Source organism: Pocillopora verrucosa, chromosome 6 (genome assembly GCF_036669915.1).
Source record: "Pocillopora verrucosa isolate sample1 chromosome 6, ASM3666991v2, whole genome shotgun sequence".
Taxonomy (NCBI): domain Eukaryota; kingdom Metazoa; phylum Cnidaria; class Anthozoa; order Scleractinia; family Pocilloporidae; genus Pocillopora; species Pocillopora verrucosa.
In genome coordinates this window covers 16,481,660-16,486,659 of record NC_089317.1, presented here as the reverse complement: position 1 = coordinate 16,486,659, position 5,000 = coordinate 16,481,660, and the positions used below count along the sequence as shown (strand labels likewise).

The window sequence follows — 5,000 nt, the reverse complement described above, 5'->3', positions numbered from 1 at the left end:
GTATATATTTAGTGTGTTACGCAAAAAAAAACAGTATACTTGTAAAAACCTTTGTGTTTTTTATATCTTTACATACTTATAAAAAATTGTAGAGGGTAACTGAAATGAAAAAGAAAAGGTGTCCTGCATAGCAGTCTTTCAAATTTCCTTTTAGCCAACAGGAAATCGTGCTGAGGCGTGGGGCGAAAGCAACCAAAAAATTAGGAGCAGGGGGAAGAGCTTATTTAGCCGGCTTTTTTCATGTATTTTTATATACAATGCAGTAAGCGTGGTACACCAAAAAACCGGTTTACTTATTAAAATCTTTGTCGTTGTCGTATGAAAAAAAATGTACAGGAAAATTGAAAATGAAAACAATAGGGTTTAGTGATAAAAGGTCAGATTGAATCAAGGAATGAACTGAAACTAACATAGTTCACTTGACAACTGTATGTCGGGCTTTTTAGTGGAGAACGCTAAAAACGGTACATTGCTAGTTTTATTAACACCATACGTAAACGACATTGGTTACTCTGACGGAAAATCATATTTTAGAGTCAGCTTTGCATAAATCAATTATTTTGCATACATTCTAGGGAACAGCAAAAATAACTTAGAGCAAAACTTCTAAGTACAGTGTTCATTCCGTGCAATGGGGCATAAATAAAAGGTTCTGTTGAAAAAATACACCTTATTTTATACCACAGATGACAAGAAAAAAGGCATATGGGTAACCCGGTTAAAAATACATCGATAACTCTATTAATTAATATCGGTTCTAACTTAGGGGAAAAAGTTATGAGAATAAAATAAAAGTTGTCTGTACCACGAAGCATGCCTTCACTGTTTAAACTGAGAGTCCTAAGCTTTCTAAGCATGTATTCGAATATCTTATGACGGTAAGCCCGCTACCCACCCCACCCCGCGCCGTTCTGTTTACACTCAGCAGCTGGTCAGCGGTCACGTTTATGAGGTAAACATGGCGATCCCTTCCTGATCACTGTTCTTGTCGATCAGAAAATCAAAATACCAGTGTGATATTGCCTCGAAGATGAAGCAGTTATGTTATTTGATTCGTACTTCACATTCGAGTCGAAGCTTGGGTGGCACAGGTTATTTCTTACGGTGGAATCGACGAGGGGAATTCGAACACTAGTTGTAGTGTTTGAATTGTTGAAAGAAATTGTCGCATGGGGATGTAGGAATGGTAAGTTTAACGTTTTAACATTTCAAATTTTGCCTCTTGAATTGAAAGTAAAGTTCATTTGAATTGCTTTTGTATGTATTTCTGACGGTTTTAGATCTACCTGCTCGATTTATATCTGCTGCGCTTCATGTTGACAAGTCCCTCAAAATAGCGGCCAAACTTGGAGATTGCCGAAAATCAGGTAAGTTCACGGAGTTATAAAGTTTTCGTAAAGGTCGGGCCGCAAAGTTTTTTTCTGTAGTTACCTTTTCTATGGCACCTACTTCCAAGCTATGTTAGTTGGATCAGTTAGGAACGCCTCACTTTTTCAAAAATTTACCTTGAATTTGATCGGTATTCACTTGTGTGACTTAAGCGAACCGATAAGGTGTCATTCAAGTCTTCTTGTTTGCTTGATTGAAACGTGATGTTCACGAAAGTCACCTTGATGGATAAGATAGAGTTAATAAACATGGCTGGGGTATTTTTTTTTTGCTGAGTTCCGTAGTTTTTTGTAAATTATCCTCCAAAGTTGTCTCAAATTAAAGTCTTGAAAAGTGTCACGACAGGCCTTCGCTCGAGTGAAATTTGATTTCCGTAAAACTCTGAAAAATTAAGAGATCCGATCAAACGGATTGTGGTTTTAGTATAGGTACATGAATGTCTTACAACACACAAGAAATGAGCGAAATCCGTGACTCAAGCAAAATCGACCGGACCGCTCTTACAGAGACACTCTCTTAATGGTTCATTAGACCGTCAACTGACCATCATGTGTCGATTAGTGTAGCTCAATGGTTCAATTTGACTCTTGCGTGGAAAAAAGGTAACGTGTCAAGACCTGTGATCGTGAAATGGGATAGCATATGATTGGTCAGTCGATATCTTGCTCTGCAAGTCACTTTATCAAATAGCTAGCAGCGCACGTGGGCAAGATGAAGTGAATCCTGTGTTCTGATTGGCTACCTGAGCGGGCATGATGGGCCCACCCTCGCCCGCTCGGGATACCCCGTATTGATCCCACGCAAGAAAACTTACAAAGTTCGTAACTTTTGGACAATGTTTGCATATACATAGAAAAAAATAAACGACCCTCTTGGGTTTATTGTACTGCAAACACAGTTGGCTTTCACAATCGGCTCTCGAAATAAACAGGCCATTCTTGATTCTTATCAAAGCGAAATCTTTTGCTATACAATAAATCCTTTAACGATTAAGCCAAGAAAATATAAACTCTCTTGACCAAGCTTGTATGGTCAAGATTACTGGATATTAGCCTCGTTCTTTTTCTACTTTTTTATGGACCGTGACCTCGTCTCCGTCCATAAAAACGCAAAAAAAAAAAGAACTCAGCCAATATATAGCCATTTTGACCTCACGCTCGGTCAATAACGCATATGAATATATTTTATGCAGACCCGTACAAATCTGGCAAGGAAAGACAGTACAAAGAATGCCCTTCTGAGCCCAGAATTTGTCTAACGTATAAGTCGGTGGACTTCTTTTTCCTTGTAATTCGGTTCATCAAGTGTTAACTTCAGCACTGATGACAAAAGTATTTCGTCAAAATCTGTTACACTTAAGAGTCTGAGCCAATGATATAGAGAGAGCTATTAGTCAACGTTCTTGTTGCTTTTGCGTCTGTCAATTTGATGCTAAAAGCACATCAGTATCAGTATAAGGTTTTGTAGCCAATGCTTTTCAACCTACCTCTTTAACAAATAAAAAGACGCTGATTAATATCAGTGAGCCCGCAATATTCCATAAATATTGGTCAAAGGATTCTTTAGCGCAACAGCTGTCACTTTAACATTTCAATGTTAGCGCAGTTAAACGATTGCATAGGAGGCTTATTACATTTAGGACCGAACGTTATTACATTTAGGGCTTTATTACATTTAGGACCAAATGTTATTACATTTAGGACTTTATTACATTTAGGACAGTTATTACATTTAGGACTTCAACAACTGTTCCAAGGCTTTCTAACAAAGGCAACCAGTAATGTAGATTAGGGAAGTAACTTATGTGTATTACTAACAAAGTTCTTTAAGTGTGGATAACAATGTAATTACTGTTACACATGTGGAAGTTGTGCACTGAGGAACAGCTGATTAATGTTTAATGAGTTTGGCACATCTGTGAACATGAGACATTTTGCATCACAATAAAAACTTTTATGATCATGGAATCCAAGAGTCCTTTGAGATTAGAAAGCAAATCTGTGATATGAGTAGATTGGATTAATTGGCAATTTGCATTTAACATAATTGACTGCTGCTTCATGAGAAAATCCAAGTTAATGTAGAGATTTACTAAAACTTAGTTTGAATAATAAATTTCATGATCTTCAAGTTATAAACATATACATGTATGTATATCTCTTGGTAAATTTTGTATTGCATACTTTTTATTGAGCCAAAGTTTTAAGCCTCTTAAAATTACTCCTTTTCTTAAAACCGTCACAGTCAAGGTATTGAGAATTTCTTGGAATTAATTTGGACCTCAGGGTATTTAAATTGCTTCAAATTCAATTCCCAGAAATTCCCAAGAATTCCACCCTTCTTAAATTATAAGTGGTTTGTATAGCTGAGAATTCCTAGGAATTCCTAGGAATTCCAAGTCCTCACAGAACTGGAGTCTTCCATTCCCAGTAATTCCAAGCTTTTCAAATCAGAGCTTATTTGCATAGTTGGGAATTTTTGAGAATTCCTAGAAAACTGGGAATTTGGTCGGCAAGGGTTATTTGCATAATTGAGAATTTTTGAGAATTCCTGGGAATTCCCAGAAAAACTGGGAATTCAGTTCGCAAGGGACAGCTTGCGAATTATAGTGGAGATAAAGCAAGATCATGCTCTCAGAAATGGTAAAAGCATTATCAGTTCCTATACTTTCCTGTGTTGAGCGCATTTGCACGGGACATTAACCACTTTTACCGCGGGAGGCTGCATTAACTGAGATTATTCGACACTAACCGAGCCTGGTGCTTACCGTGGTAAATATTTCCGCTGGTAAATATCCGTGGATATTTCAGAGAGATTAAAGGAAGCGAGGCGGTTTTGTACCGTAGAACAATAGCCAAACCGTTTAAAATCAATTCTAACACGCTAATGGCTTTCGTTCGCAAGTTTCGTTCACCCCATGTCTCGCCTCTAAATTTTGCTTTAAAAACCAGAAAAGGCATTTAGGCGCTGTCGAGCACGGTATACGTATACTTCACTAGTAGACTTAACTTTGATTCACTGCGGGGTGATTTACTGAAAATGCCATTTACTGTTGTGTGTTTAGTCGCACTGGTAATTGTCAGATGAAGAAAAGAAATGAAACACTTTTCTTTCTTGAGAATATAGGTAAAGAGAGACCGGAACGGACTCCCCATGAGGCTTTCTTGGTCACGTCGCATTATGGCCATTACTGCCTCTTTTCAAAGTGGATAAATTTCAAATCGCTACTTCAAATCTCTGACTGGCCTACCGTGCACATAAGTCGATCAAGTATTAACCGAACATGGAGCCATTTTCAAAACGCCCGCGGTTTTTGTTTGATTCAAACTTAATTATGTATATATGCCCAATGATACCGCCAGAGGTCATTGGACTGTGGGCGAAAACAAAATTAACCGTTCTTACGATTGGAAGGAAACGACGATTTAATACCAAAATTTAAAAGGCATAGCGTGGACAAGGCATCACAGTTATAGCACAAAAAGAACAGGAAGTATAAAGGCAGCTTCTAAGTTGCGTCGACTGGTTCTAACAGGAAAATGTCACCTTTTAAAATTATTCTGAAGGTGTAAAAAGCTTTGACTGCTTTGATGCAGTTCATCGCGACTCTT

General features: G+C 37.8%; 1 pseudogene; it reads left to right on the top strand.

Annotated features, from left to right (window-relative positions):
- Positions 1-963: 963 nt before the first annotated feature.
- The window catches only part of LOC136281795 (uncharacterized), a 15,647-nt pseudogene continuing 11,610 nt past the window's right edge, over positions 964-5,000 (top strand).